Raw genomic sequence first — 17311 nt, 5'->3', positions numbered from 1 at the left:
TCCAATGAAATAAGCAATTTTTAAATTCTGACTATGGTAAGAAATTTGCATTGTTAATGCCACCACTGGATGAGCTATGGGCACCTAAAGGTCCTGTATTAAGTAGCCCCTAAACAAGGATGGTAGGTAGGAAGCGACATTCTAAAGAGCAAGTAACTGAAGAAACATATTAATAATCCACTAGCTTCTCTAAGAATCAGAACGACCAAGCAAACTAACTGAAACTGATCCAGAAAATGTTCATGGAGAATTGAAGAATAAAAGACATTTAATTACGTTAAAAGCAAATGTTTTGTCTTAACAATCACATAAGAGGATCAAAGACTTCATCAGACTTCATAGTATGAATGTACAACAGTCCTTATATAACAATTCAGTGCATCATCTGATTACTTATGTGTCACCATATACCTTTTTTTTGTTGCTTTTTAGTATGCCCTTAATATTGATTCTGGTGTTTAAATCTTTACCACCACAAGCATGCAACCTAATTTGCCATTTGTAATCCTTGTAATACAACAAGTCTTCTCAACTCCCTCCACTTTTACCCTTTGGTCCATAATCTAACAGTCCAAATAAAAACTTTTTAAAGTTAATACATTTCTGGAAATGTCTATATATTGTGTACCGGCTATCTATTCTTCTTATAGCGCCTAGATATTCAAAAATTCTGCTTTTCCACTTCCTAACAGTTTTCCTATATAAAAACTGTCACGTGATGTGCATGTTGCATAATACACCACATACTGTGAATTACACATAAATGTACCCAAAGGTTTATAGGTGCTCATGGTGTTTGGGCAATAAATGCTGGAACCATCTAAAATGTATCTACATGCTTTACAGCTATGACATTTACATGTACCAACCAGACCTTTGTCCTTTGAGTGGATCTCGCTTATTGCATCTCTTTCCAGAATTTCTTTTTAATTCCTGGCTCTTCTATTAACAAACTGAAGTTGAACCCCCACCAAAGAATTATCTCCTGATACCAATCAAAATCGTCCAGTTGTTCCTCATGATATCCTTAATGTCCTTAGTGTCTGTAATGTAAATCAATATCATCCTTCTTTCCCAATCATTAATTTCTTTTTACTTCCATGTCACCCCTTTATCAATGTTTAAAGTCTTATCTGGGTAACCCCTTTTTAAGTCTCTGTTTTAAATTTTCAATAATCTCTTCTTTGATTTTATCATCTGAGGTTAATCCGTTCACAGTGTATGGCATACTTTTAAACAGATTGTTCCTAATGTGGACTGTGTAATTCAGAATATGTAGTGTATTATGGAACATGCATATTATGTGATAGTTTTTTATACAGGGAAAAACTGTTAGGAAGATGAAAATAATATTTTTGAATATTTAGGAGCTATAAGGCATTCTCAGAAATGTATTAACTTTAACATTTTTTATTTGAAGTATTGGATTATGGACCAACAGATAAAAGTAGAGGGGAGTAGAGAAGACTTTATGAATTACAAGGAGTACAACTGGCAAATTATGTTGGATGCATGTGGTGGTTAAGATTTAAACACCGGCATCAATTTTATGTGTGTTCTAAAAAAAAAAAAAAACAACAAAAAAGTTTTGTGGTGTCACATGAGTATTAGCACAGTGTTTAGGTCCAAGGAATTCTTTGTACCATTGTATTCAGCCCTCATCAAGCTCAGCATTGAGTACAATGCCCTCTTCAGTATGTATTTGACCAGGCATATCAAAAACTAGAACTTGCACAGAGTTTCTTCACAAAAAAATGAATAAGTGATCACAAATATATTTTCCAAGTAGAAAGAAGGAACAGGAAAAGAAGACGGCAATAAAACACAAACATTAAAGCTAAGCATTTTTTACAAATTAAAAAAAATGTTTTTACAAAAAGGAATGCCTTCTTAAATTTAATAAGATAAAACAAGGACATCTTAAATTTAAAGCACACAGGCAATGACACTTCACACTTATGGTGCAATCTGCTGCCCCTGCCTATTACCAGGTCTGCCTACAACTCCTTTCTTTATTGGATTTATTCTGTGTTGCAGCCAATGTGGAAGCTAAGGGCATCCTGGGGCCATACTTCTCATACCTCTGACATTTTCTTCTTTCAACCTAGCAGGTTTCTCCTTCCGGAACTATGCATGTAACAACCCTGAGTGGGGTGTGCCATGGGCAAATGGCATCACACTACTCCACACTTCCACATAGAGCTGACATTGAAACACTGCCCTGCCCTTTCTGTAGGATACAGTTTTGCAATTGGTTCCCCAGCCTCCACAAGGGTAGCTCCTATTGCATTGTGTGCTTCTGCATGCGTCACCACCCAGCTAGGATGGGCTCACCTATCCTTCCCTGCCAGTGTCTCAGATGTCCGAGCTGCTAATTGAATCCTAGTTGCCAGGCTTGTAGTAAGGGTTTATCCCTCTCCACCATTTTGCTGGTTTGAGGAAAATGCCTCTGTTGATCTGTTACCTGCCAGTGTTTGAAAGATTATGTAACACAAAGAGACAATTTCACACTGAAAAGATGTTGAGTGCAGCAAGATATGATAGGTTAATTGCTTATTATCACGCACAACAAGAAATACATATATGACATAAATTAAGCTCTAGCAGGACCAAGTGACTGAAAGCAAGCTATATTAGGTAAGCTAAACAACCACACTGAAGCAAATATACCCATGAAATATGATAGTCAAAGAACAAAAGTGCTAAACAGAAAGATAAAGAATCTGAAAAGATATATCATACTACCTAAAGACATTAGATAGAAACTGTGTGTTTACTGGCATTAATAGAGAAAATACATAAATAATAAGTTTTTGGACTGATATATTTACTTTTCAAGAGCCTCTCTACCTACTTTCAATATCGGCAGGTTGAAAAGTATGATTAATAGGTGATAAACTGACAGAAAATAACATAAGTGGGAACTTTAAACTTCAACAAAGAGCACTTCCCATGAAAAGGCCACCATTTATCCTAATAGCAGGGGAAATATTCTTTATAGAACTATCACCAAATATAGAATAACATTGGAAAAGTTGGTTGCCAGGTAGTCAATTCACACAAAAAAATTTTGTTGAAAAATGTTTATCAAGCTCTTTCATCCTATGCAACAACTTCATCAGAATTAAACCACCCCATCCTTTCACTTCCTTTTAAATACAATACTAGTTTGTTAAAATCAATTAAGAATAATAGGTCACATGAATCAATCAATAAAATCTTAAATAACTGTGACTGAAATAAGCACAGCAATAAATAGTAAGTTAATACAAATACACACGAAAACCTTTCCTTTAAGTAAAACTCACTTGTATCTAAAAAGTATTTAATAAAAATGCATGTATAAAATCAGTTTGCAAAAAAAAAAAACAATATATTCATGTCCTGTGTTTAACATGTATCCTAAATCCTACAATTTCATGGCATCAAGTTTAAGTAATGGGTGAATAGAAATAAATTGATTAAGTCCTGGAAAATTAAAGGCAATCAGCCTAAGTTGCCAAAAAGGCTCTTTGTGCTCAAGTCTAATTTGCCATTCCCCTCCCTTGGCATTGGGGGTTACTTTTCCAAGAATCCCAAAATGAAATCTGTCAAACTGCATACAACTTATGTTGTGTTTATACAGTACATTATTGTCATTCTTACTCCTTATATCATAACTGGGTTCATAAATTAACCAAAAACAACTTCGGTGACCCGAAAATAACTTTGACAAAACAATTACTCAGCAACCGAAGAAAAATGAAAGTAGCCACACAGCCAGATGATTTTTTAGCGCTTTCTTCCACTTTATTATCACGTGGACTTCCTCAGAAAAACCAGGAAGCCTCCCTACATCCTGGTTTTATACTCAATAAACAGGAAATGATGTTGTTCTGTTATTACAATGATGTTAACCTTTTAAATTGAAAAACAATTAAATGCACTTCTTAAAATTTTTCAAATTGTGCTTATTATAAAACATTTCATTTTTTGTGTATATAAAACATGGTAAATAGTTGAATAAAATATAATAATTGTCCATAAAAATCTTATATGCTGACAGAGTAAAATGATGCACTAAACTCCCTCTCATATAAACGTGTCCAAACACTATTTCATGTATGGGAAAGTACATTATGATGGTGATGGTGAGTTGCTGAGTAATTGGGTTCATAAATTCTTTTACACAAACATATTTCTGTTTTCCCCCACAAAAAAAGCAGGGCAGTTCAAGAACTTTAGAGAAAGCATTTCATTTGATTTAAATGTTAACCATCCCACAGACCAGGTGGAAACTCAACATTTTAAAAATAAAACTTTAAAAGACATTATATTTGATTTTGAAAAAAAAAATTGGTTAAAGCAAATACTTTGCAATTGGACAATGGTTATTTGAGGGAATGTTTAAGACACAAAATTGTGCCACAAGGACTGAAAGTTTCCAAGTTCCCTTTTGGGATTTATTACAATGAAACTGTTTATACTGAATATACTGAACTGTTTGACTGTCATGGTCTGGAAATAATAGAATTATTAATTAAAAACAATGAGAAAAGTATTGGGCCTTTGTTAAAAGAAATTGAGAGCTTAAATGTGAAAAAAAAAGCCAGAAAAAACATTTAAGGGCTATAGAGCACTATCAGAAGAAAGCAGTGTATCCCAATGTTAGGGGGACGATGGCTAATAAAATACAAATGAAACAAAGTGCACCTTCTGTCACTCGTCTGGTCAGGATAAAACAGATGAACATTCGTGGGCTCTGTTCAAGCAGCTTTATTACACACAAACATGTCAGAAATGAATCTTTGTAAATTAAGCTTAAATAAACTTATAAACAGACTGACTACTGCACTTATACACGTTAACACTCTGGCTGTTTTCTCAAAATGGCACTGCTGCCTGCATGTGCTCAGTATTTATATGCATGTGCTACATCTGGAAATGCTTCTTAAAGGTGCATACACATGCTCTGATCTACATCCTCCCTCTTTGAGAAATAGTCCTAATATGAAATGATAGTATTCAATGACATGCAATTTACAGAAATGATCTTTTGACATGCATTTATACAGAACAAAATATTTGACATGCAATCATACAAAATATAGACATATATAAAACAATCATGTCCATGTTGCTGTGTATTTTGCACTTGGTCTAGAAATACAATCTGATCATGTAACATAGAAGTCTGAATTGGATCTAGCAATGGGGACTGTCTTCAAGGAATGTTCAACTTTGGAGACATCTGGGATATCATCAGGAATGGAAATGGATACTGTGACATGTTCTTTGATATGAACATTGTCAGGGCTGCTCTGAGATCCAGAGTCTATATCACAGATACGATGCTGCAATATCATTTCTGATACAGGAAGAAAATGTCTACAGTTTCTCCTTTACTCTATACCCTCAGATTCCACTAAGTAGGATCTTGGCTGTGTACATATACCTCTCACTTGACCAATTCGATCAAAACCTTTCACCGTTTGCATCCTGACTGTCTCTCCTTCTTTTAATGGATGAATAAATCTGCTCATTTTATCACAGTTGGACTTCTGAGAAGAAAGCTTTTTAAAAAGTTGGGTTTTGATTGCTCCGTTGTTTTTAGCATTAAGCACCAATAAACTAGAATAGATAGGCAAGGTTGTTCTGGGTTGCCTAGATAGAAGTATCTGAGCAGGAGAGCCAAATAGGTTATCATAGGGTATATTTTTGAGATTAAGTAAATTCAAGAAGATATCAGTATTCTCATGCTTTGACCTCTGCAGTAATTGTCTTGCACTCTGTACTGCATGTTCAGCAAGGCCGCTTGACTGAGGATATTCAGAACTGTTAGTGACATGGATAAAGTTCCACTCTTTAGCAAATCTCTGAAACAATTGACTGGTAAACTGGGTACCATTGTCAAAAATAACTTTGTGTGGACTACCATGGACTGAGAAATGACATTTCATCTTAGTAATAACAGCACTGGACATTAGGTTAGATAGCAAACTGATCTCAAACCAACTCAAATAAGAGTCAACCAATACTATGTAATATTGACTGTTTCACTTGAATATGTCAGTGGCTACTTTTGACCAAGGTAGTTCAGGAAGTTAGCTTAGATGAAGTGGCTCTTTTTGCTAAGGCGGCTTAGTACTGTTGCATACTGAACAAGAAGAAAGCGCTTTATCAATGTCTTTTGATAGAGAAGGCCAAAATACTAGTCCTCTCACCCTTCTTTGGTAGAATTGGAACCTGGACGGCCACAATGCAAAATCTGAATGTACTCATGCTGTAGGAAAGTAGAAACAACAACTTTTGGACCTTTGAAAATGATACCATCCTCCATCAGCATCTCATCTCTGTATGGAAATTAAGGTTGAACAGGATTGCTTTGACGGCCATCCTACATTGATGAACTGGTTGAGATTTTGCAAAACTGGATCAGTCTTTGTATGATCTCTCAGCTCAAGCCTTGTGGTAGAAACATTATGCTTTCCCATGATGTCAAAGTCAAAATTCTCTGCATCAAGCTGTTTCTTGATATTTCTGAGTGATATGGATAAGGTATCAGCCAGATAAAGAAGTTTACCTTTTGCGTAGACCATTTTGAAATTATACTTTTATAATTTAAGGATTGTTCTTTGTAGTCTTGCTGGAGCAGAATGCATAGGATTCTTTAAAATAGCGACTAGAGGTTGATGGTCAGTTTCTATCTGGATTGCTTGGCTATAAATATAATCATGGAACTTTGAACATGGGAACACAATTGCTAAAAGGTCCTTCTCAATTTGAGAATACTGCTTCTCAGGTTAGTTAAGAATTCTAGATGCATAGGCAACAGGTCTGTCCTCTTGAAGAATAACTGCACCAAGACCAAACTTTGAAGCATACAGGAAAGAACTACTGGTTTGTGGCCATCATAGTATCTTAATGTAGGTGGGTTAGCAATTTGCTGTTTGAGTTTATAAAATCCTCTTTGGTATTGTTCTAACCATGATCATGCAACATTTTTGTGTGTCAGCTCCCTAAAGGTGCTGATAACTCACTAAAGTCAGGGATAATTTTGCCCAGATAGTTAACCATGCCAAGAATACACTGCAAGGGCTTGGACATTGTCTGGAGCTGGCATTTCAAAAATGGCTGTTTGTTTAGAAGGGTCTGGACGTAAGCCTGTACTGGTAAATAAATGACCTACATAAGTAACTTCTGGTAGTATGAATTTGCACTTCAGAGGATTGAGCTTTAAATTCACTTCATGTGCTCTGTCCAGAACTTTTCTGAGGTTTCTGTCATGCTCTGTTTCACCATTTCCTCCAACAAGGAAATCATGAACTATTATTGCACACGGGTAGCCTGAAAAAATTGCTCCATTGCACACTGAAAGAATTCACTACCAGAATTTATTCCAAAAGGCATCCTGAGGAATCTGTATCTACCAAATGGGTACTGAATGTAGTCAGTAGTGAACATTTGTGATCAAGCATTACTTGACAAAATGAACTCTTTGCATCTAAGACAGAAAAAACAGCGGCATTTGGCATAAAGGTTGCAATTTCCTTGACTGTGCGCATAGGATGATGAGGTCTCTTTAATGCCTTGTTCAAGTCTCTTGGGTCAATGCATATTCTGATTTTATCTAAGTTTTTCTTATGAGCAGCTGTCATGCAAGACACCCACTCATTTGGTTCTGTGACTGGACAAATCACACCTTGCTGCACCATTTTGTCTAACTGGACCTTGACTTTGTCTTGCATAACTATTGGAAGTCTTCTTGCTGGTCTAACCACTGGACTGACCTCTGGGTCTACTTTCATGGAGTACACATCTGGAAGTTTGCCTAGCTTGTAGTCGAAAACATCAGCATACTCTGAGAAAATAGCATCACTAAAGCTGGAACTGGGACATGTACTTACATTATGTACTTCTTTGGTAAAATAAAGCAGTTTCATTCTTAAACTGTCTCTGAGACCTAATAATGATTGTACAGGTCTTTGAACTGCATAAAATTACAAGCTGTAGCTGTTCCCAGACAAATAGCATGAAAGCACTACTGAGCCTTCAGTTTAAATCTCTATACCTCTATAAGCAACAAGTTTCACACAACTGACTAAATTAAGTTGCTCACCAGCCCTCAGTTTAGCAAATGTTTCTGCTGACATTACATTACACTTTCAACTAGTGTCCACTTTCAGCTCTGTGGACATACCATTCATCAGGGCAGTACAAAATACTCTGTTCTTTGCCAACAAATCTACTGTATTAACCTTTTCACCAACCACTGATACACCATCTACATAGAAAGTAGGGTTTCAGCTTTCTATATGATTAACTTGCTTTTTTGAGTGACATTTCTTAATAACTAAATGAGGTTTGCTTGATTTACAAAACTTTTGAAAATGGTTCCATTTTTTTAGAGTTGTGGCATTGCTGACCAAATGCTAAGCACTTCTCTCTTTTAGACTCGTGGTTGACACCACAATTATAACAGTTAGCAATGAGACTTGACTTTGGTTTTGCGGACTCACTCTTATACTGCACTGAGCATGCCCATTTTACTGAGCTAGTCTTGGAATTTGCTAGAAAGCTACAGAGTCTCTCTGCCACACCCACAGGGGCTTCAGCTGCCATCTGCTTAGGCCTGTTTCTGCTTGTCATGTGTTTAGGGTTGCCAGGTTTCTTTGCGGCTAAAACTGGACTAAAGTCACGCCCCTCGCATTACACATAACTCCACCCATTCCCACCCCCTCTCCTGCCCATGCCCCACCTATTTTGTGACATCACAGTGACATCAGCTGATGGGACCACCCACTTTGATGACTTAAGCCGTTAAGGGGAGAAAAGAACACAGGCGGCACTAATTGCACTGCTAGGCTGCTGCAGATGTAAGTACCAGTATTGATGAAAAGTGTCAATATGATGCATTTTTCTCCAGTTATTTATTTTCTATGTTCCTAAACCTAATTATGGATGATCCATGGAGATAAAAGGTCAAGAGCTAGCAGTCTGTGCACATGGTGGTAAATCTGATTAAAAAAATCCAAAAAAATGTAAGCAGTTATATTTGCTATTAAAAAATTGTAAGTTTTGATTTACCCCATAAGATCGTTTAAGTCAATAACATCACTTTACTGCTCATTCAGAAATGATGATCTTAACATTCCCTTGCATTTTGAAAGTTCTGTCAAATACTGTTTGTACTGGGGCGTGGGACAGGTACTCAGTTGTTAAGATGTAACATATTTTCCGTTTCATACTTCGGATTAGGAAGTTTCAGTCCTTGGCTGTGCCTGTATTGGGTGGGGGTCAATTGAGCTAAGTGTTACTGCCCCTAGTGTGATATTTCAGATGCTAGTACTTAAGATCTTGTACTGGGTCCGACTGACCTCCCACTCTTTTTCTTTACATGTCACATATGAAAAAAATGGGATAAAGGGGTTGTGGATGAATGGATTTCTAACAGGTGACATGTTTTATGTTACTTTCAAAGTATACGTAATAATCTCAGAAAAGCACCCATACTTTAAAGAGTTTCATCAATGTTTTTCTATATCACGCCAAAGTTGCGGGTTAAAACAGGTAACTTCCTACAACAATGCTCTAATACAAGTTTACGAAGATGCAGACTGGACCGCCGCTATGCAGTTGTAAAATGGCAATAAGACTGAATGAAAGATGACTCAAGCCTCTAGATCTAAGAAAGATGCACGTAGGAAAAGAAATCACATGCAGCTAGCACACTTGCCATTTTCTGAACATGGCAAAGAGATAGTTTTATTTTTCAATGTTGTCCTTGCGACAGAATCAAGTAAAAGCAAAATAATGTTGGGTAACTGCAAGTGCCCAAGAAGCAAGATGCACAATTTGTTTCATGGAATACGGTTCAACATAGTAGATGAGGATAATACAAATCAGGGCGTGTTAATTGCTAGCAGTATTACACTGCATGGTGAAGTTCTAAAATCAGTCTGAGTGTACTACAATGCAACACTGGGCAATGTTGGCAGAGTGCTTAAGCATTTTAAATCTTGCTATAACATTTCTTTTGTCACTGCTTGGTAGTTGGTAGGATAATGATAGCTAAAAAAATACCGTTTTCCCACCGTGGAGTACTGCCTTCCAGTGATATCTCTACAATCCGTATAGCAGAAAATAAAATTTGTCCATTTGTATTACATCACTGCCACTTAAGTTAATGTATGTACTGTCTAAACTATGTAGCTACCAGGAATACTGAAGTTAAAAGCATTTCATTGTTGTGTAGTAGCTAGTAGTGTATCGTACCGCTCCTGTTCGAGCTGGATACATTTACTTTCTCCTCTCCTCTGGCGGCACAAAAAAAACCGGACTTCATGAGTTTAAATTTTTTAACTGGACAATTTGTCTGAAAACCGGACAGTTCGGTCAAAAACCGGACAGCTGGCAACCCTACATGTGTTGCATGCTGTCTATGTTTGTTCTAGAGGCTGCTGAAATCATGCTTTTATCACTTGTAAGCATATTTTTGTGGATTTGACAAATCTCTGTAGCATTGCTTAACATTAAATCACTGTCACAAAGCAAAATCTTTCTCACTGCAGCACTGTTAACACCACACACAAGCCTGTCCTTTATTAACTCATCTTTCAAGCCACCAGATCTGCACGTTTTAGATTTATTTCTCAAGTCAGTCATATAAGCTGCAAAAGTTTCACCTGGCTGTTGTATAAAATTAGTTTGTCTCTAATGTAACATTTGGCTGGGGGTTGCACATTCCTCTAAATGTACATTTCAAGCCCACAGGGTCATCTCTTGATTCAGCCGGTGCAATAACATGGCATTTTCCCCCACCTCCTGCATATACTTCTGGTGCATACACAAATGAATGCTCTCTTTATATGGATTCTGACCCAGCTAAGTTAAGCAAAATGAATGCCCTTGTATGTGCATCTTTGTCAGAAAAAGCTGCTTGCATGAAAATATTTTATTCCTGTTCAAATACTCTCCAGTTCTCTGCTATATTGTGATCAAACACAAGTGGACTGGATCTACGAAATTCCTGTGCCATATCAACACAGTAGTGAAGGTGCTTGTAATCATGTGCGAGCATACACACACTTATATATATATATATATATGGGTCCCATTCTAAAGACCGAAACGCCGATTCCCCGACGCGGAAATCACCGACGCCAGATGACCGACAGGTACGTATACCGACAGGGTGATTCGCCGACAGTGGAAAGACCGACAAGGGTAATGTGTGATCGCGACCCGGTAAGTGTGCGACAGTGACGGAGGTAGGAGTGGTCAGGTAAGTGAGTTAGGGTTAGGGTGCAGGTAGGTGATGTGTACGTTAGTGTCGGAGCTTGGGCTAGGGGTGGGTAAGTGAGTTAGGGTTAGGGTGCAGGTAGGTGATGTGTGCATTAGTGTCGGAGCTTGGGCTAGGGGTGTGTAAGTGAGTTAGGGTTAGGGTGCAGGTAGGTGATGTGTGCATTAGTGTCGGAGCTTGGGCTAGGGGTGTGTAAGTGAGTTAGGTTAGGGTGCAGGTAGGTGATGTGTGCTAGTGTCGGAGCTTGGGCTAGGGGTGTGTAAGTGAGTTAGGTTAGGGTGCAGGTAGGTGAAGTGTGCGATAGTGTCGGACCTTAGGGTTAGGGTTTGGGTCAGGGCTAGTGTGTATGGTATGTAGTGTCGCGTGTTGTTTACGCCCGTGTCGGTGTTTTGGTGTTCGTGTTTTGCGTTGTCGGGTTTGTGTCGGGTTTGTGTGTTGTCGGTTATTTGGCATCGGTGAGTTTTGTGTCGGGAATCGTCGTGTCAGTGTTTAGAAGTAGACCCATATATATATATATATATATATATATATATATATATATATATATATATATATATATATATATATATATATATATATATATATATATATATATATATATATATATATATATATATATATATATATATATATATATATATATATATATATATATATATATATATATATATATATATATATATATATATATATATATCAGACCTTTATGCCAGTACTTGTAATTAGGCCCAATAGCACAGCAAATTCTTTAAAATAACTGTACTTTGCCAAGTAAGTCTCCATAGCACAAGAAAACTTTAAAATCACTGTACTTTGTGAAACCACTCTTTATTAGAGTAAGAAACACTCTGAAATATCGGCACTCTGTGAATAAATGCACACAGCACAAGAAACTTTTTGAAATGGCTGTACTTTTGATTGCACTGTGCAATATAACTGTACTTTGCACATAGCAAACTCTTTGAAATAATTGCACTGTAATAAAGAACACACTCTGCAAACACTTTGCACACTCTGAGATACTTCAAACAACTCTACTTATGCTTTGAATGGCTTTGGTCATTGCAAAATAGTAGTTTGTGCCCAAACACAGTCTTTTACTTAAAAAACATGCAGTCATCTTGCTCTTTAAGCTTAATTTGCCCTTTTAATCTCTTATCATGCTCATTATACTTTTCTTGTGCCTGTTTTACTTTAAACATGCTCGTTATGCAAACCAAAGGTAATTCTGAGCCCCATATGAATAACTCTGCTAGTTTTATCAAATATCATGGTTTCAAACTGTTTGTTTAATTAATAATGTGGTTTATACCTTTTGTTTGCTTAATAATATGTTTTGTTCTGCTTGTTTAATTAATAATGGGCAGGATTCATGAAGCCTCCATGTAAGAGTTACAAGGCTTACACGGAGGCTGCAGTTAAACGGTGTGATGTCAGCATGTCATGCATATTCATGAAGGCATGCTGAATCACACCTAAGGCTAACACGGTCCATGTAAGACAGTAGGGGGCGTGTCCGTAGGGCGAGCCCTGCAAACGGAAACGCCCCCAGAAGAGTAAAGGTCCAGAAAATAAACCCCCACGACAGAGTCCATGTAAATGTGAATAAACACAACACAACACATGCCCCCACAGACTATGAACATAAAATGTATAAATGAAAATCTTATATTTTTTTTTATAAGTTGTAAAGATGTTTGCCTGTGAGTGCGCTTATGTATGCGTGCCGCTTAGCCACAGTTAGCAGTCAGTGGAAAAGCATATAAGAACTAAATATGCAAAGTAAGCCAAGAAGCAATAGCGCAGCAGTAGAGACGTCGGTTGAAGAGGAGGCAGTCATGGTTCGAGCCCCCACAACATCAATTTTTATTTTTAGTGAAATAAGCATGAAACAAGTCCCTGACATATATGTACATATATAAAATTATATTTTATGTAAAATGTAATGAAATGGGCAATGTATTTTGAAGAAATGTGAAGATAAAATAAAAAAAAATGTCAGATGTGCCTATAGCTGAGCTAAAGTCTAACAAGTTGAGGATAGCTGCTTGTAGGTGAGCAGTGCTTTAACAGGTGTAAAATGAGTGCCCGTAGGTGAGCAGTGTTTTAACAGGTGTAAAATGAGTGCCTGTGGGTGAGCAGTGTTTTAACAGGTGTAAAATGAGTGCCCGTAGGTGAGCAGTGGTTTAACAGGTGTAAAATGAGTGCCCGGGGTTGAGCAGCATTTTAACACGCTGAAACCGTGTGCCCGTAGCTGAGCTGAGCGTAATATGCGTGCTGACAGCCAAACGACACGTAAACCAGCGTGGTCCATTTGCGCGGAGCTGCGCACCACGCCAACAAGCTAACCGGCGGGCAACGTTGAGCAAGCTGTATCAAAACTGCCTTTACACAGACACAACTCCTAGCCTGTGTAGACAGTCATAAAATATAAAAAGCAATGGCCAGGTTCGAACCCAGGATACCATGCACCATAGTCAAAGTACTGAACCACTAAGCCATGACAGTTGCACTTAGAAACGCAGTAATAGCATATATATAGGAATGAATAGAAAGAGGAGCATGACAAAGCAGGTTTTGTGAAGCTGATACAATTCCAAAATGGCCAATCACAGATAAGTGTGGGAAAAATGGCATATATAAGCCCCATAGGCGGGAATACACAGCATAACCGATTGTGGAACCGACTTGCAGCCAGGATGTCAGGTGTAGGAGAGGGTAGTTGCTTCCGAGCACAGAGGTGGGGTGTTGAGGAGTCCAAATATATGGTTTGGCTCCTCATCCATGATCATGAGGCCCAACTCATGCAGGGCCAGGTCCTGTGGGGAGCATATAGGGCTGAGGCGTGGGACAGGTTGGCACATGATCTCACCAGTGCCACAGGAATACCAAGGACTGGTGAACAGGTCCGTCACTACCATGCAGACCTGAAGAGACGGATGCAGGACCAGCTGAACCGTTGGATCCAGGAGGCCCGGCAAATGCCCAACGCCCCACTACTGAGTAAGTTACATGTAATTATTTATGTAAGAAATTAACCTAGCTGATATTATGGAGATGTGTATTCCAATATTACTTCCTTTACATTACAGCTGCAAGTGTCCGTTTCATGAACCGTTGAGACTATGCCGATAGGCTGGTGCAGTTGTGCCACCAGGCAGGTCAGTAATTCTCTCCCTGTAACTGTAAAAAAATATATAAGTATGACAGTTAGCAAAAGAGTGCAGTGTAGTCATTAATAATAAAATGTGCAAGTAACAGTGTAAGAGAGTTTGCAAGTATTGCTTGATTACAAAAGTTTGATGCAGCCTGTAATCCAAACATAAAACTGAAACAAGTCTGAAATAAAGATGTCCCACCTGTAATATAATAGTACATAACCTGCAGCAGGCTGAAAAGTACAGCTGCAGAAGCTGAGTAAAACACATGTGTGAAATATATCCCTGTTGAAATTCTGAAACATGACATAAGTGAGACTGTTGGAAAGGATTGTTATAACTAAAGGTAAAACATGTCAATAAAGCCTAGAATTAAGTACCATCCTGAATTGTAAAAATAAAACAAGTGAGAGAGTGTGAGAAAGAGGTATGAATCCACCAATAAAGTAGTAATAACTCCTGAATAAAGTATACTGCAGTCAGTACAGAATGAAATGAATGTGACAGGCAGAACCAAACAGCAATATGTGTAGAAAAAAGTACTGAAGCTGGAATCTGTGTCCCAAAATCTGAATATGTTGCTCTCAGTTTGCAATATGCAGATAGTATGGTTGTCTGAAATACCAAACATCCACAGTTGTCTACAGCCATATAAAGCAAATGTAGCAGGATGATGTAGCTGAACAGAGCCAGATATGAATGTGTATGGATAAATATGAAATGTATATTGATGTAGCAGTAACATTCCTATCACCAACCTGAAGTAGTTATCACATAGGAAACTGTAGGCAGACCTGTAGTGTGTATATATCTGCAGGTAGTAGAAATGTACAGCATATGTATAGGTATTTGAAGTTGTTAATTAAATATTTCTTCACCCTACCCTATAACCACAAATAATCCATTCAATGTGAAATGGGTATGTGCATTCACAATTAACACCCCTGGACATTTGTCCTGTTGGTTCATACATATTTGCATGTACGTTGATGCATGTGCCCTGTTCATACATCCAAATCTGATGGCCTGTTGCCATCAATCAACCCCACATGTTGTTGGATTGTGTATTGCTGTTCAAATTATGCATGTGTTATGCTTGCTGTTCAATGGCTTGAATTTATGGGTGTTTGGTTAATGGGAATACTAATGCATGCTGTTACAAATAATTGTGAATGGTATTGTACGTTACTAACCCAAACTGTCATAACATAATGCAAAACATAGGACGACAGGGAAGGCGGGTTCCAGTGGACCCACCTCTCCCACCTCAGCTGGCGAGTGCACCTGGCAGTAATGCCCAGGCCGAACCCTCCTCTGGTGGCCCTGTGCCACCTGTGGGTGGAAGCACTGCAGGGGATGGGGCTCATCCACCCTCTGCAAGTGTGACCGGAGGAGAACATCCACTCACCCTCCGTAGTGTCCGGACTGTGGTGCGTAGGGAGATCCGGCACGCTGTGCTTGGGCCCCTATGCCAGCTTGAGGCATGGGTGGCACAACTCACGGGTGTGCCTGCTGCCTGGCCTACACAGCCCCCAGCACAGCCCCATCCTGGGCAGTGAAGTCACAGTGGCAACTGCCCATGGGTGGGGATCTCAGTTCCACTGTTGCCATCGGTGGGCTCATGGGCTCGAGATATCCAAACATCCATCCCCGTCAATTGTGTAACCCCCCCACATGTGTCATACACCACCCCTGTATGCGTCTTGTTTGTCTTGTCTGTTAACCTCCCCTACCTACCTCCCCAGCTATACCGACTTCCTGTACCTGACATACCACTCTCACCTGAAAAAAAAAAAAGGGCACTCTGTACCCACAAAAAAATTACGCCCCATACATAGCTGCCCATTTTGCACACATGTCTGCTGGACATGTAAACTGGCAATTACAATTGGGTGTACAACAAATATTATTGTTGTCCTCACACCTCTCTCAGGGGTGGAAGGTTTCAAATTTCACACCAAATTACAAACATATGCACAGCTGTTGCTGACAAAGAAATGGGCAGCTATGGACCTTTCCTAGATCCCTCCTGCAAAACCCGAGCTTGTTTACCTACTGTCCTACCCTCTTTGTGCCCCCTTTTTCACCACTTTCCTATCTCCGCATTTTCTTTTCTTTAAAAGAAAATAGTACGGGTGTGCGCAAGAGTAAGCACTTTTAAGCAGTAGTAAGCGGGTGTGCACTTCTGTGCGCTTAGCTAAGCGTGTGTGCGCGAAGCTAAGCGGCAGTGCGCATGCGTAACCTCTGCGCAAACCAGCGCTAACCTGCTTACAACTGCTTAAAAGTGCCTTAGTCACTCTGAATGACAAGGCCTGTAGTTTACTCTGCAGCAAAATAAAATACCTCCCTCAGTCTCGAACCCAGGACCTTGGAAACACTAGTCTGCATGACTTACCACTAAGCCATGAGTGCTATAGAAGAACATTGTGCTGAAAGAAATATATCATAAAATAGTAGGAATTAATGTAAAGGGAATATAGCAAGTCTAGTACACGAAGCATGTCATGTATATTTACTGTCAAATCTAGTGGATTTGTAAAATAGTACTGTGTGCTGAGAAACAGTCATGCTAGTTGGTAGCTACTAGGTAATAATGTCACAGTAGCATCTGGCAAGCCACACACATACTCAGAGCAGGATAAACACTGCCATAGTTGAATAGTTAAGGGATCAGACATAGCAACTGTGACTGAGTTACAGGGATGTCCCTGATGTGAAAACAAATGTCAACTGTGCCCCACTGTCACCCTGTCAAATGTACTAACAGTAGGCAGAAAGGTGTAACTACACATGCAATGGTAACTATGACTGACTGAAGGTATGCACCACCTGCACGGCACAAATGGTGTACTAATACATATGCTTGAAATAA

Source organism: Protopterus annectens, chromosome 11.part0 (assembly GCF_019279795.1).
Source record: "Protopterus annectens isolate FY-2018-M chromosome 11.part0, PAN1.0, whole genome shotgun sequence".
NCBI lineage: Eukaryota > Metazoa > Chordata > Ceratodontiformes > Protopteridae > Protopterus > Protopterus annectens.
This window is presented reverse-complemented; position numbering follows the sequence as displayed.